Source organism: Cetorhinus maximus, chromosome 20, assembly GCF_964194155.1.
Source record: "Cetorhinus maximus chromosome 20, sCetMax3.hap1.1, whole genome shotgun sequence".
Classification (NCBI taxonomy): domain Eukaryota; kingdom Metazoa; phylum Chordata; class Chondrichthyes; order Lamniformes; family Cetorhinidae; genus Cetorhinus; species Cetorhinus maximus.
The window spans coordinates 69,300,522-69,318,543 of record NC_135898.1 but is presented as its reverse complement, the minus strand read 5'-3'; positions in this window follow the sequence as shown (position 1 = coordinate 69,318,543).

The following is an 18,022-nucleotide window of genomic DNA, read 5'->3' as shown; positions in this document are numbered from 1 at the left end:
ATGCCAGCTTTTAGCTAGAGTAACCCAAATCTAATCCCACTGTCTCAAGCTCTTCTCATAGTTTCCTGAGTTCCTACACTTGAGATAATTCACTAGTTTTCCTTTAAAAGATAGGATGATTTCTACATCAACCATTCCCCGTAAAAAAGAATTCCATTCTCCAACAACGTTCCACATAAAGATATTTCTCCAAACCCATCCCCTTAATCTCTTTGTGCTAATTTAAAATTGTTGAACTCTCCTCACTGGCTCCCAGCCAAATGAAATAGCCCTTCCCTACTCAATCTATCAAAACACTTTATAATTCAAAAACTTCCATTAAATCTCCTCTCAATCATCACTGACCTGCTTTAAATAGCTCCAGCATCCCAAATATATTTTTACGGCAGAGTTAGGTAGATTCTTGACTAACAAAGGAGTCAAAGGTTATCGGGAGTAGGCAGAATGTGGAGTTGAGGCCACAGTCAGATCAGCCATGATCTTAGTGAATGGTGGAGCAGGTTCGAGGGACCAAATGGCCTACTCCTGCACCTAATTCGTATGTTCGTATGTATGTCTTTATGTTTTGACGGTTACAGTTTTCCATCGTTGGTATCATAACATTTTTTTATCTGCCCTGCAGGGTCTCTGAGACCTTAATGTCCTTTCTATGATGAGATGGCTAAAACTGTAAACAGTACTTTAACCTTTCCTTGAGCAATGCTTTGTAGAAATTTATCATTTAAAAAAAAATTATGATGGGATGTGAGCATTGTTGGCAAAACCAGCATGTATTGCCCATCCCTAATTGCCCTTGAGAAGATGGTGGTGAGCTGCCATCTTGAACCGCTTGACCTTCAAGTAGTTCCAGGATTTTAACCCAGTGACACTGAAGGAACGGTGAAATAGTTTCAAATCAAGATGTGGCGTGTCTTGGAGTGGAACTTGCAGGTGGTAGCATTCCCATGAGTCTGCTGCCTTTGTTTTTCTAGGTGGTAGAGATAGTGTTTTGGATTGCACTGTCGAAGGAATCTTGGCAAGTTTCTGCAGTGCGCCTTGTAGGTGGTACTCACTGCTGCCACTCTGTGGTGCTGGAAAGAGAGAATGTTTAAGATGGTGGTTGAGATGCCAATCAAGTGGGCTGTTTTGGTGGAGATGGTCTTGAACTGCTTGAGCATTGTTGGATCTCATCTCATCCAGGCAAGTGGAGAATATTCCATCACACTGCTGACTTGCGCTTTGTACATGGTTATGGGAAGACTATGGAAAGTTCTGGACCAGAATTTTTCACTCATCAGGCAGGCACGCACCTGACCCGAATGAACATGAAATGACACGTGATGACGTCGGATGAGCGTCCCGATGTCATCGCGCACTCGTGCGATATTTCAGTCGGTGGGCACGCGTGGGAGTTGGCAGCGCACCCGCCGACAATTAAAAGGCCTATTAAGGCCATTAAAGTAATAATTAAGTTCAATTTTTCACTGCCCGTCCAACCTTACGGTTGACAGGCAAGCGAAAAGGCCAAGCGACCTTTGGATTTTTTGTGAAACCTTATCCACGGGCGGGATCAGGTTTCAATTCGTCATTGAAAAAATTTTTTTTTTCAAGCTAATTCCTAATCTGTCCCTGCTCATGTGACAGAGTCACATGAAGACACATGCTTTTTAACATTTTAAAATTCTTTATTTTTAATTTTCAAAAATCTTCATCTCCCTGAGGCAGCTCTGTGCCTCAGGTAGCTTTTCTTCTGAGCACCTGTGCACATGCGCGAAGCTCCCCACTCACCCTCCTCCCCTCGCCCCCACACAGGCAGCGCTGAGCACTGCAGTGCATGTTTCATGTTGGGGCTGGCCTTAATTGGCCTGCCACTGTGAAATCACAGTTGTGGCCTGATTGCGGGTCCGGCTTCCCGACCACTCCCGCCGAGCCTGCCCAACCAGGGCAAAATTCTGCCCCCAGTGTCTGACCTGCTCTTGTAGCCACAATATTTATATAACTTGGTCCAGCTAAGTTTCTGGTCAATGGTAACCTCCAGGATATTAATAGTGAGCAATTCAGCAATGGTAATGCTGTTGAATGTCAAGGGAAGGTGGTTAGATTCTGTCTTGTTGGAGGTGGTTATTGCCTGGCACTTGTATGGTGTAAATGTTACTTGCCACTTATCAGTCAAGTCTGAAAGCTATCCAGGCCTTATTACTTACAGGCACAAATTGCTTCATTATCTGAGAAGTTGGGAATGGAGCTGAACACTCTGAAATCTTTAGCTAACATTCTCACTTCTGACTTTGAGTGAGGGAAGAAATTCATGAAGCAGCCGAAGATGGCCAGGCCTGGAACACTGTCCTGAGGAATTCCTGCAGCAATATCTCGGGATGATCAGCCTCCGACAATCATAACTATCTTCCTTTGTGCTAGGTATGACTCCAACCAGTGGAGAGGTTATCCCCTGATTCCCATTGACTTCAATTTTACAAGGCCAAACTCGGTCAAATGCTGCCTTGATGTCAATAACAGTCACTCTCATCTCACCGCTGCAATTTATCTCTTCTGTCCATGTTTGGACCAGGGCTTTGATGATTCTAAAGTCAAATGGTCCTGGCAGAACCCAAACTGAGCATAGGTGAGAAGGTTATTGCTGAGTAAATGCTTTTTGATAGGATTGTTGATAACACCTTTCAGCATTTTGCTGATGATTGAGAGTAGATGAGGTGATAATATTTAGTGGATTGGATTTGTCCTACTTTTTGTGGCCAGCACATACCTGGGCAATATTCCATATTTTTGGGTAGATGCCAGTGGTGTAACTCTACTGGAACTGCTTGGCTAGGGCGCAGCAAATTCTCAAGCACAAGTCTTCAACATCAGAACCTGTATGCTGCCGGTGCCCATAGCCTTTGCCGTATCCAGGGCACTGTTTCTTGATATACGTAGACTGATTCGAATTGGCTGAAGACTGGCATTTCTGATGCTTTGAACCTCAGGAGGAGGTCTAGATGGATCATCTACTTGATTCTTCTGGCTGAAGATGGTTGCAAATACTTCAACATTGTGTTTTGCACTGACGTGCTGGGCCTCTACCATCAGTGAGGATGGGGATGTGCATTGAGACTCCTCCTCCCATTAGTTGTTTAACTATGCACCAGTATTCCTGACTGGATGTGGGGAGCTGGAGTGGTTCAGTGGCTCTGAGCCAAAAGACCCAGGGTTCAAGTCCCACTTCAGGACTCATTGACAATGAAAGAACACAGCCACTAGTGCAGGCAAGCCAATATATATTGGTACCAGCTCCAGGCTTGGATAAATGGGAAGGGTTGGCAGCAGGAAGGGCTGTAAAACCACCCTCGAAGTCCAAAAAATAATAGCTGATATGAAGATGATCAACCAGTATTGTGGTGACCCTATGCAACATGGAAAAAGCCATAAAGAAAAAGGAAGGAAGGATTCACGACTGGATGTGACAGTACTGCAGAGCTTTGCTCTGATCTGAGTGTCGTGGAATCACTTAGCTCTGTCTATAGCATGCTGCTTCCGCTGTTTAGTATGCATGTAGTCATGAGTTGAAGCTTCACCATGTTGGTCATTTTTAGCTTTGTGTGGCGTTGTTCCTGGTATATTCTCCTACAGTCCTCAGTTAACCAGGGTTGGTCCACATGCTTGATGGCAAAGTAAAGAATATGTTAGACCATGAGATGTATTGGACCGTGATTGTGATGGAATACAATTCTGATTCTGCTGATGGCCCATAGGGCCTCATGGATGGATGGCTATGACAGGTAGGTTGGTGAGGACATGGTCAAGGAGATTTTTCCCTCGTATTTGTTCTTTCATCTCCGGCTGCGGGCCCAGTCTGGCAGTTATGTCTTTCAGGACTGGACCAGCTCGGTCAATAGTGTTGCTACTGAACCACTCTTGGTGCTAGACATTGAAGTCCCCCACCCAGAAAGCATTTTGTCCCCTTGCTACCCTCAGTGCTTCTTCCAGGTGGTGTTCAGCATGCACTAACTCATCCCCTGAGGGAGGGTAGTAGGTGATAATCAGCAGAAATTCTCCATGCCTGTGTTTGACCTGATACCATGAGACTTCATGGGGTCCAGATTTGACATTGAGGACTCCCAGGGTCACTCCCTCCCCAACTGTACACCACTATGCCACGACCTCTGTGGGGCTGTTCTGCCAGTGTGCAGGATGTGCCTAGGGATGGTGCTGGAGGAGATTGTGATATTGGTTGAAATGATTCCATAAGATTGACTATATTAGACTTTTGCTTGGCTGGCCTAGGGGACAGCTCTCCCAATTTTGGCACATGTCCCCAGACATTAGTGAGGAAATTTTGCAGGTCAGCTGGGCTGGGTATGCCACTACCAAGTCTGGTGCCTAGGTCAGTGCTGATCAGTAAGAAGTTGCACGATCAGTGAGGAGAGACTTCGGCCTGAGTGACACAGAGACCAAGTGAGTATATTTGGGACTTTGGTTCAAAGTGGGAATGTAGCTGGTAGTGGCAGTTAACTGTCAAACACCTAAAAGCTCTTTGCCTGGATAGGGCCTAAATTAAGTTTTGATAGCAACAGGAAGCTAGGCTAGAGAGTGACTCATCACAGGACTAATAAGAAATGGACTTTTTAAGTGCACAATCTGTAAAAGGTGCACAGTCAATGAAGGGAGACTTCAGCCTGAGCGGCAGGACAAAGAAGGAGGTTCTGCATAATCAGTATGACGACATAGGCACCAAATTAAGAAGCAGAACCTCAAAGGTCAAAATCTCTGGATTAGTACCTAATCCACATGCAAATTGGCATAAAATAAATCAGATTAGAAAGATGAATGTGTGGCTCAAAGACTGGCATGGGAGAAATGGGTTCCGGTTCATGGGGCACTAGCACCAGTATTCGGGAAAGTGGGGTCTGTACCGTTGGGATGGCCTACACCTGAACCATGCTCAGAGCGGTGTTCTTGTGAGCTGCATAACAAGGGAAGTAGAAAAGGTTTTAAACTAAATAGCCGGGGCATGGGATTAAATTTGGGAAGATGTGGTAAATCAAAGAGCAGTGGCAAAAAAAAAGAAAAAGGTATTATTATGGGAAATGAAAAACAGACCGTGACAGGAAGGGATAGAGAGTACAAATCTAACAGTAAATCAACAGATGAAACTAGAGGTTATAATAAAAGGGTAAAACTAAAAGCTCTGTATCTGAATGCATGTAGCATTCAAAACAAAACAGATGAACTGAGAGCGCACATAGAAATAAATAATTACAATTTGATAGTCATTATGGAGACATGGCTAAAGGAGGACATGGATTGGGACCTGAATATTAAAGGGTACAGGATCTTTAGGAAGGACAGGAAGCAATGAAAAGGTAAAGGGGTGGCTCTATTACTTAATGATGGTATTAACATAATAATGCTAAGTTCAGGAAACCAGGATGTGGAAACGGTTTGGGTAGAGATGAGAAATGGTAAAGGCAAGAAGTCATTTGTGGGAATTGTATCCAGGCCCCCTAATAGTAACCACATGATAGGGTGGAGCATAAAGGATGAAATAATGGGAGCTTGTCAGGATAATCATGGGAGATTTTAATTTACAAATAGACTAGTCAGATGGGCAAAGATAGCTTAGATGAGGAGTACATTAAATGTTTTTGGGATAGTTTCTTGGAACAGCATGTTTTGGAGTCAACCAGAGAGTGGGCTATACTAGACCTGGTATTGTGCAATAAGATAGGAGTAATTAATGATCTCGTAGTGAAGGCGCCCATAATATATTGAATTTTACATTCAGTTTGAGGGAGAGAGGAGTGGGTCTGAGACTATGTTTTTAAACTTAAATAAGGGCAATTATGAGGGTGTGAAAGCTGAGCTAGCTAAGGCGAATTGGCAAATTGGGGTTAAGGGAAAGGTCAATTGAGATGCAGTGGCTAATATTTAAGGGGATATTTCAGAATGCACAGAGAAGATACATTCCAATGAATAAGTAAAAGCCCAAGGCACGGACACACCATCTGCGGTTAGCTAGAAAGGTTAAAGATAGTATTAAAGAAAGAGCATATCATTGTGCAAAGACAGGTGGCAGGTCAGAAGATTGTACAGAATATAAGGAACAGCAAAGAATGACTAAAAGTCTAATAGGGAGGGAGAAATAGAGTATGAGAGAAAGCCAGCCAGAAATATAAAAGCAGATAGTAAGAGTCTTTATAGATGTTTATAAAAGAAAAGAGTTAAAAAAGTGAGGGTAAGTCCTATAGAAAGCGAGTCTGGAGAATTGATAATGGAAAACAAGGGCCAGAATTTTGAGTTTGGCGGGTGGGTGTGGTCGGTGGGCCCGGGGGTGGGCCACCAATCGGCCCCCGACTGCGATTTCACGCTGGCGGGCTAAGTAAAGTCAGCCAAGCGTGAACGGCGGCTCCTCAATGGTCGGGAAGGGGCAACGAGGGTAGGGGCCTGTCGACCGCCGGATCCAATGTCGACCCGGTGGCTGGTTTAAAACCAGCACAGTCAGGGTCTGGAAGGCTGCCGGTGACTAAGACATCTTTGGTGTTGTCAGCAGGAGGGTAATTATTATGGATACTAATGCGGCTGCGGATGCCAAGTGGGAGGGCAGGTTAGGTGGGCACTCAGCCTCCCGGTTTGCTGGTGAGTGCCTCGCAGTCCTCTTGGAGGAGGTGGCTGCCAAGAGTGACACCCTTGTCCCCAGAGATGCAAAGAGGAGGCCATCGCACCTTACAAGAAGAACTTGGGAGGCTGGTCAGCAGCCATGATGTGTTGTGGTGCACCTGGGTCCAGTGCCGCAAGAGGTTCAACGATCTGCTGCGCTCAAGAAGGGTGAGTGCCATGTTGGCATGGATCAGTGTGTTGAAGTGTTAAGGTGTGGCCACTGCCATGGAGCTTAAGTGTGTTAGAGTCTGAGTGCCACTGTCAATGACACTGGAGCTGGCCAAGAGGATGAGCCCTGGATGCTTGGACCGAGTGTCTTGCGGCTCGAGGGCCACGACTAGTATGTATCTTGCAAGGTGTCCCTCAGGTGGGGTTGGCCAGGCTACAGTGGTGCTGCAGGTAGAGAGTGGACTAATCAATGCTCCTCTATCCTTTCAGGAGAAGACGGCCCATAACAAAATTGAAAGGTCGCGGACCGGCGAAGGCCCTGCTAACCTCCTAATCCTAACCAGATTTGAGAGTTTAGGTTGGTGCAAACATTCTTATGTAGTCTCATTATTGATGGGAGCCTCAAAACTGGATTCCCCATTGATCATTGAAAGATGATGGCACCATGATGCAGATCTCCATGGTCTCACCAGGGTGCCTGGCATGCACAGTGACAGTGTGATGACTTTAACTAATGACATTTCGTTGTTCTCCTTTAGGTTTGCCACCATGCACTCAATTGCAGAACCCCAAAGACCCACCCCTGATGCTATACGACCGCCAGGCTCCAGGTGCACTTGTGTCACACCCGCTCTCTGAACCAGGCACCAGCGCAGATACCAGCACCTCGGTAGGTGGTAGATCTTTGGCTAGAATATCAGTACACAGCGGTGAGGGCACTTCACACTCGCTTGAGGTGCTGGCAGAGGCAGAGAGTGCCCAGGGCGCCGGCAGTCGGATGACTGTTGGAGACCAGTACGATGCTGGGTCGAAGACAGATGGTGAGCCTCTGGACTCCAGAGGTGGCTTGTCCATTAGGCAGCAGATGCTGGATGTTCAGCGAGACATGTGGAAGGATCTGGCAGAGATCCATGAGGGTCTGTGTGCCATGGTCTCCGTTGTGGAGGAGTCCATGCGGAGCATGAGCACTGCGTTGACCCTGATGGCTGAGCGCACTGCCTCCTCCATTGAGGGAGTGGCGACTCTCATGGAGTGGCAGCTCCAGGAACAGAATCAGGGGACCCTAGGGTTGCACTCGGACCTGCAAGCCCTCACACAGGCATTGACCTCAGGTGGTCAGTGTCCGTGTGGGAGATGGATGAGGCCCCAGTATCCCAGCTAGGTGCCCGTCCATCAATGGTGAGCAGGGAGGTCCAGAGTGACCTCACGTTGGCACACGTGATGCCTGTCATCTCTGTGGGCTCCTCTCAGGGTGCTCCAGATGATGGCAGCATCTCCTCTGCCACTCTGCCACTCTGCCAGTGACCGTGGCATCTGATGAGGCTACGGCAACTGGGAAGATGCCAGCCATGGCTGCTCCCTCCCAGTTGGGGCCAGCGCAGGCTCCACTGGCCAAAGGACGACTGCCAAGATCATCAAGGCCAACAAGACAGCAGAGTCAGCAGCTGTCTCCAATGTCGGTGCCAGCAAGGGGAGAGCACCAATACAAAGCATTTGCAAACGTAAGTTTAAGGCACCATGAGCACAAGAGGGGCTGGTCATGGGTGATCTTCTGTTCTGCAATGTTTTGTTTATTTTAACTGGTCTGGGGTTGAAGACCAGAGATGCTTCTGTTAATTTGTTTTGACTGTCAACATGAGATAAATTTTCTTTTGTCGTAATGGCCTGAGTATGCTTCACTTTTTTTATGGTGCGGGGTACGCCAGTATGTAAAGCTGGACATGGGTGGCTCGAAACTTTATTGCACAGGCCCTCTTATTACTTAGCTCTAGCCAAATCGATTCTGTCCTTGAATCCTCTGACACATCCTCTTTCTCCATTACTGCACTACTCTCCTTAGCCAAAAATGCTACCCCTTCTCCTGTTTTCCCTTTCCTATCTTTTCTGAACACCTTGTGACCAGGAATATTTAACGCCCAGATCTGTCCTTCCTTAAGCCAGGTCTCCATTATCGCCACAATATCATAATCCCACAAGACAATCTGTACCTGTAACTCCCCAATTTTATTAACTATACTCTGTGCATTCACATCCATGCATTTAGACTTCATTGCTTGCTCCTTTACTCCAAATCCATCTATTAATTTACCATTCCCTATTTTAGTACTATATGCCTTTCCCAGCATTCCATTCACCTTGGTGTTACTTTCTAATATCCTCTCCTCGTTCCCACACCCCTGCTAAGCTAGTTTAAACCCTCCCCAACAGCACTAGCTAAATTTGCAGATTTATTCATTTAATAAATTTCTTAGTAAATGTATTAATTGATCCAGAAAACACGTAGCTTCTTTCTAGGCTATTTAACAACTTAGGAAATAATTTTCTGTATTTTTCTTCCTTAACTTTATGTCTTAAATAGTTATTCAAAATTACACCACACCAATCAGCATCTATAGCAAAGGATTTAATTACTGGACGCACAAATGTACACCATTATAAATAAGTAAGGAAGTCAAGCAGATCCTTATCTTCGAAACAATAATAGAACTGTCAAATAGTTACTAAGGAAGGGTGTTGAAATAACCTGTATATGTAGATCCAAAAGTCAATTAAATGCATTTCTGGAGGGAGAAGAAAATGACAGTCTATCAGGCCTGTATAACACTTTCATCTGGCCCGCAGACTTCCTGTGAATCTTCATTTCTTTATGTAGGTTGTTCGGGTAGCTCCCTGAACAAGTCTGCTAGATGAGTTTTATAACAAGTTGAAATCACTCATTTAGCCCTCCCCTGCCCCACTGCATCTAATAGCCATTATTGCCTAAAGATGGCAATCATGTCTGACACTGTTTGTCTGACCCAGTTTTTGAAACGTCTCATAACATTGATCATTTCTTGCAGCGTGTCTTAGAAAATTGATCCCTGATTTTTAACTTCTTTGGTGAAAAAATGTGCATCATACTTTTATTCAAAGTAGATCAGGGGTGCCTTCATGAAAATAGCCTCATGGCCTTATCCTGTTCTTAAAAGTTCTCATGTTCGACCCATAAACAGGAATAAAAACGCCGCACTTTGAGCAACTTTCATTCATATCTCTTTCTGCGTTTTCATGTTATAGTACTTACTTTTCCTGTTCTTTGTGTTCCATAAGTATGAGCAAAGTCTGATGCAAATTCTGATGCTCAGTGGGTGATTTGACATGATCCTAAAATATACTATGATTTTTGTTTCAAAAGAATACTTTAAATTAATTGAATTAGAAAGGGCTTTTGTTGTCAGTTTTTGTGGTGTGCAGGGAATTATTGGATTGATAGTGACCATTACCAAGGCCAAGGAATATACAAAATAATGGCAAATCCTGCTATTCTACAGGACCATTTGTCCGGGTGATTTCAAAATAACTGTTGAAATTCTCAGAGTATCATGGAAAACCTCAATGGCTATAACTATTATTGCTGTTTCTCAGTACAGTAAAAATGAGCTACAATCAGTAATATCCGGGCAAGGGCACAAAAAGAGTGTTCAAGTAATTGGAAAGAAATTGAAACCGTATTTTTTTTTAAAAGGGGGAAGAAACAAGTAACTTAAATATAATAAGACAGGCAGCAACCAAGTAAACAGCTGCAGGCAAAAAGTTAAAGATAAATCAGCAGCCAGCAAAAAGCCAAGAAAATCTCCTGCAGCATAGAAAGAAATTCAAAGCCAAGAAACAGAGAAATGAAAAGCAAAGTTCCAAAAGAGACCAAAACATGAGCAAATATATATGTGCTTAACTCCTTTGCCTCTTAGGCTATAGAGTGACATTTCAAAGACTGTTTAAAAATGACTCGAATAGAATTTGTGATAATATTTATATTGTAATTTCAGATATGCTGACTTTCGTTGGCATGGGTGAACAGGAGTCCGGCCCATAAAACTCTTTTGACCCCGACTTAATACAGTGGTTTATCCTTTAAAATAAAGGCATATTAATGATTTATAACTCATATTGCATTTTAAGTTGTAAAGGTAACATTTGCACATTGCAATTCGAAATACATGGGCTGCGAAATTGGACTCAGTAGTGCCACTAGTCCCAGTGCTGCAGAAGCCTTGAAGACAAACAATAGCAACTGGAATGCTTTTGACTACCTCTACTACATCCTGACAGGACGCTAGCGCTGGCATGTCATATTTACATAAGTATGAATAATGGCCGATCGTGACATCATTCAGCCACTTTGGCTGATTTGACGCATGTTCTGGCAATTTGGATTGTAGAGGTCCAGTTAACACCCACTTCTATTCATTCACAGATGAACATGGGTTCAGCTGCATGAAGAACCATCTCAATCCCCTCAGCTGATGTTATTTTAAAGGTCCATTCAGCCAACTTGCAGTGAGGTGCTTTTAACTTACTTTTGCCCCTGCAAATTTGGTGGAAGTACTACATTGTGTTCTTGGAGGAATTTTGGTGGCTACTTGGATTTTGAAGTCAGTGTTGCTTCACCCGGACAGGTATGAAAGGTGAGTTTCAGCCCTCCCAACAGATAGCCTGCTGGAGTTATGGGGCTGTAGTTGCAGACCCTATTGGGTTGCAACATGACAGGGATGTGGAACGCAGGTTGCAGAGAGGGGAAACTGTCTGCAGAAGGGGAAGAAAGAAGGCTCTCAACAGAAGGGCCTACACATCAAGGGTTTTCAGGGAACACTTGTGCTACCCACATCTCAGCCAGGAACAGTGTGCGAGGAGGCTTTTTTTTATTCACTCACGGGATGTGGGCGCCACTGGCTGTGCCAGGATTTATTGCCCATCCCTAGTTGCCCTTGAGAAGGTGGTGGTGAGCTACCTTCTTGAACCGCTGCAGTCCATGTGCTGTAGGTACATCCACAGTGCTGTAAGGGAGGGAGTTCCGGGATTCTGACCCAGCGACCATGAAGGAACAGCGATTTATTTCCAAGTCAGGATGGTGAATGACTTGGAGGGGAACTTCCAGGTGGTGATGTTCCCATCTCTCTGCTGCCCTTGTCCTTCTAGATGCTAGTGGTCATGGGTTTGGAAGGTGTTGTCTAAGGGGCCTTGGTGAATTCCTGCAGTACATCTTGTAGATGGTACATACTGCTGCTACCGTGTGTCAGTGGTGGGGGGAATGGATGTTTGTGGATGTGGTGCCAATCAAGCCTGGGTGGTATCAAGCTTCTTGAGTGTTGTGGGAGCTGCACTCATCCAGGCAAGTGGGGAGTATTCCATCACACTCCTAACTTGTGCCTTGTAGATGGTGGACAGGCTTTGGGGAGTCAGGAGGTGAGTTACTTGCCACTGGATTCCTAGCCTCTGACCTGCTCTTGTTGCCACAGAATTTATATGGCTAGTCCAGTTCATTTTCTGGTCAATAGTAACCTCTAGGATGTTGATAGTGGGGTATTCAGTGATGGTAATGCCATTGAACGTCAATGGGCAATGGTTAGATTCTCTCTTGTTGGAGTTGATAATTGCCTCGCACTTGTGTGGCGCGAATGTTACTTGGCACCTGTCAGCCCAACCCTGGATATTGTCCAGGTCTTTCTGCATTTGGACATGGTCTGCTTCATTATCTAAGGAGTTGTGAATGGTGCTGAACATTGCGCAATCATCAGCAAACATCTCCACTTCTGACCTTATGATGGAGGGAAGGTCATTGCTGAAGCAGCTGAAGGTGGTTGGGCCGAGGACAATACCCTGAGGAACTCCTGCAGTATGTCATGGAGCTGGGATGATGGATCTCCAACAACTACAACCATCTTCCTTTGTGCTAGGTATGACTCCAACCAGTGGAGAGTTTTCCCCCTGATTTCCATTGACTCCAGTTTTGCTGGGGCCCCTTGATGCTACACTCAGTCAAATGTGGCCTTGATGTCAAGGGCAGTCACTCTCACCTCACCTCTGGAGTTCAGCTCTTTTGTCCATGTTTGAACCAGGGCTGTAATGAGGTCAAGAGCTGAGTGGCCCTGGCAGAACCCAAACTAAGCGTCAGTGAGCAGGTTATTGCTAAGCAAGTGCCGCTTGATAGCACTGTTGATGATCCCTTCCATTACTTTACTGATGATGGAGTGTAGACTGATGGGGTGGTAATTGGCCGGGTTAGATTTGTCCTGCGTTTTGTGTATAGGACATACCTGGGCAATTTTTCACATAGCCAGGTAGATGCCAGTGTTGTAGCTGTACTGGAACAGCTTGGCGAGGGACACTGCAAGTTCTGGAGCACATTTCTTCAGTACTATTGTCGGAATATTGTCAGGGCCCATAGCCTTTGCACTATCTAGTGCCTTCAGCTGTTTCTTGATATCACGTGGAGTGAATCAAATGATTTGCCTATGATTTACTGAAGGGGTGGTCACTGAACTGTGCCATCTCTTTCAACAGAACCTACAGCTGCAGACCAGGGTAGGGATGGCACTGCCAGTGGCTGTCAAGGTTGCCAACACCCTCAATATCTAGGTAAGCAGACCCTTCTATGTGGGAGCCAGCAGTATGTCCCAGTTTGTTGTCCATTGCTGTATCAGGCAACTGATGAACGTCCTGTGCACCAGGAGAAGGGACTTCATAAGCTTCCCTCTTACTAGAGAGGAGCAGGATGAATGGGAATGTGGCTTTGCCAGGGTAATTGGACCCTCAGTGATGCAGGGAGCCATCGACTGCATGCACATGGCTCTGTGGACTGCACATGTAAATGGGGAGATGTGCTGGAACTGCAAGGACTATCACTATATCTACAAGTAATCGGTGTGTGAGCAGGTACAGATCATCATGTTGGTTAATGCCTGCTATCCCTACAGCAACCATGACTCCTTCCTTCTGAGGCAGTCAGCCATTCCCACCTTCTCTGGGCTACCACAATAAACCATAGGCTGGCAACTTGGAAACAAGGGGCATCTGCTCTAGGTTCATGATTGCCCTCTGCCATCCAACCATGAAAGGATGTGGTGCCAAAAACAAGAGCCATGCAGCCACCTGAAATAATGACCAGAACCTTCCGTTTGGTGTGTGGGGGCGGGGCGCTCGCCGACACATAAAATGATGTGCAGTGACATTGGGCGCGCGTCCCAACGTCACCGTGCATCATTCCGATCTTCAGTTCAGCGGGCGCGCACCAGAGTCAGCTGCGCGCCTGCCGAAATGTCAAAGGCCTGTTAAGGCCATTACTTACCTGAGTTTGTCCCTCCCTTCCACCCTCTGTAGTGAAGACTGAATCAAAATATCTGTTTAATTCATCCGCCAACTCCCTACTTTTGATTATTAATTCCCAGATGCACTTTCTATAGGACCAGTGCTCATTTTGTTAGCCCTTTGCTTATTTAAATATCTATAGAATCTCTTACTATCCATCTTTATATTACTAGCTAGCTTTCTCTCGTACTATAATTTTTCCCTCCTTATTAAACCTTTTGTCATTCTTTGTTGCTCTTTATATTCTTTCTAATCTTCTGACCCGCCATCCGTCTTTGTGTAATCTTATGCTTTTTCATGAAGTTTCATATTGCCTTTAAATTTTTTAGTTAACCACGGATTAAGCCCTTAATCCTTAATTAAGCCCTCCCCTTGGAATTTCTTTCTCATTGGAATGTGTCTATTCTGTGTATTCTGACATATCCCTTTAAATGTCTGCCACTGAACCTCTATTGACCTATCCCTTAACCTCATTTGCCAGTTCACTTTAGCTAGCTCCATTTTCATGCCCTCATAATTGCCTTTATTTAAGGTTAAAATACTAGCTCAAAATTGAATGTAAAATTCAATCATATTATGATCACTGCTACCTAGGGGTGCCTTCACTATGAGGTTATCAATTAATTTTATCTCGTTGCTCAATACCTGGTCTAGGATAGCCTGCTCTCTGGTTGGCTCCAGAAAGTGCAGTTCTAAGAAACTATCCAAAAACATTCTATGAACCCCTCGTCTATACTACCTTTGCCCATCTGATTTTTCAAGCTCATGTGTTGATTAAAATCCCCCATGATTATTGCTGTACCTTTCTAACAAGCTCCCATTATCTCTCCTTTATACTCTGCCTTACCATGTAGTTACAATTAAGAGGCCTGGATACCACTCCCACAAGTCACTTCTTGCCTTTATCATTTCTCATCTCAACCCAAAACCACTTCTACATCCTGGATTCCTGAACTTAGGTCATCCTCTCTAATGTGCTAATACCATCATTAATTAACAGAGCCAACCCTCCACCGTTTCCTAACTTCCTGTCCTTCCTAAATGTCACGTACCCTTCAATATTCAGGTCCCAATCTATGGCTTCCTGTAGCCATTTCTCTGTAATGGCTATCAGATCGTACTTATTTATTTCTATTTTTATTGTTATTAATATTTATTGTGCGTTATTCATGGCTGCCGGAAGGCTGCTGCTTTTCAGTGGAGGAAGCTGCAGGTGGCTTTGCAGGATGACCTCAACTAGCTCTAAGCCTAGAAGGCTTGGCTTTGAATTGCTTCATCTCGACATGCATGGCAGCACTCTGGGCTGGCTAGCAGATAGACAAGAGCACTGGCAGAAAGGTAGTGGTGACAGCAGGAATGCTGTCAACTTGAGAACAGTAGGTGCATGCTCTCCACTGTCCCTTCCCTGGTGCAGCATCTCAGCAGTCCTACTAATCTGTTGAAGGCCAGATTGTTGGACTGCCATGAGAACTAAGCTGCCTGCCCCTTTAAGCACTGAGATCCACGGCCACAATGGCAGCAATCTGAGCTTGCATAAGTTTCATAACCATCTGAGCTTCCACTACAGCACTCAGACATTTGTTGGTTTCTACTTTTGCTGCAATAGAATCTGAGACTTCAGCCACCACATGCTGCATCACATAAGTACTGTCATGGAGTTGGTCATCGCTTCCACAGTGGATAGTGTGGTCTCTAAGCTCTGCGCAAAGCGCTGCACCAAGATGAAGTCAAACTCCTCCATTCTCGACAGTGACAACAAGCTAGCTAATAGGCCAACCAATATCCCATGCATCTCGGTGTGCATGCTCATCACTGTTTTCCCACATGCTGCCTCATCTAAGTCCTCCCTTCAGCAGAACTCATCTGTGACCTCGCCCTCCTGAGAAATGGCACACAAACTGTCCTTTTCCTGTGGCCTGAATGCAGCTCACTCGTGTTCAGTGACTCTCCACATGCGGATCACAACTTTACACTGATGGCTAAGATACCTACAGTGCCAGTATCTGAGCTGATGGCTATAATTGTCAGATCAAGAAATGGCCCTTTTTTGGAGACTCGTAGCAGTTCTCACTTTTCCTCATGAGGCTGCAGCCAGGAAGCAGTTCCTGGGTATCTAAAAGCAGAAATGCAGAGGGGGAGGATTGAGCTGAGGGAAAGGAGGTGCAATGGAAAGCAAGAGATCCATGGTCACATCATCTGTTTTCAATTCAGGCCGAAGAGTAGGATCAGAATAAGGTGGGATTTGAGAAGGGGATAAGGCAGAAATATACTGTCATCCTGAACGTGCTTGGCAACACCAGATGCACCAGCCTCTGTCACAACTGGCTCCATGATGCAGAGTACCATCTCCTCCAAAGGGCTCAGGTGATGCAGGCATGTCTGTTTGCCTCTGGTTCTGCTCAGCATCTTCTTGGTATAGGCCACCTTGCCCTGCAAGTGAGAGGGAAAAATGTCAGTGAGTGTTTTGCAATGTGATTGGGTGATGTGTCTATCACAGTTGAATAGATGAAGGTATATGAAAACAATATGAGGCGGATATGAGGTTGGCAGAACTGGTATGTGTACCTGGGTGAGGTGGAGTATCTGAATGTTAGGCATGAGTCCTGATTGCTGATGGGTGAGTGACGGGGCTGTGGTGCATTGAGCTGTGTGAGAAGTTGGTGTTGTGGTGGGTAAGAGGTATCCTTTGAAGATGCATTCACTGACCTTGACCACCCATGTGAGGACAGGCGTCTGCCAGGTCATTGGGGCCAGAGTCCAGGAATTCACCTCCCTGGCTGCCTGCTCCAAGTCCCTTCTCAGTCTGTGTCCTGGCATCCTCATGACCACCTGCAAAAACATTGCCTTTCTCCACCTTTGCACCTGCCGTACTAATGCTTCCAGCACTAGAGCAGAAAATCTGCGACCCCTCTCTCTCCTCTGCTGTTTCGTGATGTGCTTCATCTTGTACCCTTCACAAATGGTCAGCAGCACCTTCTGTACAATGAATACAGCTCCCCTTTAAAAGGGACAGGCTGCCTTTAAGATTTGCAGGTTAGCTGAAACACATGCTGGCCACGCACATTGATTGCCACCTCCACCTTGTTGAACATGCAGCAAGTTAGCAGTGCATTTGGCACTGGGCTGCCTTTTGAATTTAGTCAGATGAGGAGGTAGCATGAGGTTTGTGTGCTGTGTCCTTCAACAGGACCAGGCAAGGGTAATCACAAATCGCAATACCAATGCACACAAACAGGAGTACTTGAATTTTCACCAACCAAACCCCCGCCCCCCCCCCCCCACCCCCCTCCCAGGATGAAAGTACAGGAAATGTCCTAGTCTGATTATTTGACCAATTTCAAGTAGTGATGTTCATAAAATAATTCCCTGCAATGCTTTGCTGGATATGGAGAAATTTAAAGAGACCTCATCCTCTCAGCAAAGGAACAAACGTTGATCTTCTTTTTTAAGTGTACATCCTTGTTGTTCCCTCCCTGCTCTGCATCCGCATTATCCTCACCATTTGAGAAGCTTTGGCAGCTAGCTAAAGACAGCTTCATAGATGCCAGCAATAATTGGTTGACTTGCCACGATAAATGTTTGAGCAGGGCAGGAAGTTAGTCTCCTTGGCCAGTACTTTTTTTCCTTTTCTTACATGATGAATAAAGACTTATAAAATAATCCTCAGAAGAAATCCAAGTGCCAATACCAGCTGAGATTGGAATTCTCATTCGAGTATTCTACTGGGAGTCCAATAGTACCATTACAACAACCAAGCTACAGTGGTTATATTTTATTTTTATGTATATATTGATAAGTTTACCTTAGATTCCTAATTATTATCAGCTATTAAACTGTTATTTTTTTTAATTGGGCGTGTCTATTAATCCATCTGCAACTTATCAAAAAAATATGTATTTTTACTTCCCAAATTTTTAAAATTAAACTTACTTTGTTTATATTGTTTTAACTATTATGCCAACATTCCCTGATTGAAAACCAATAGCAATTAGGACCAAAATTCGCTTGCAATGTAGCTGATGTTAAATGGTATCAGTGATTGTGCTAGTAGGCCAAGTCAAGTTTACTGAAAACAAAAACAGAAAAATCTGCAAAT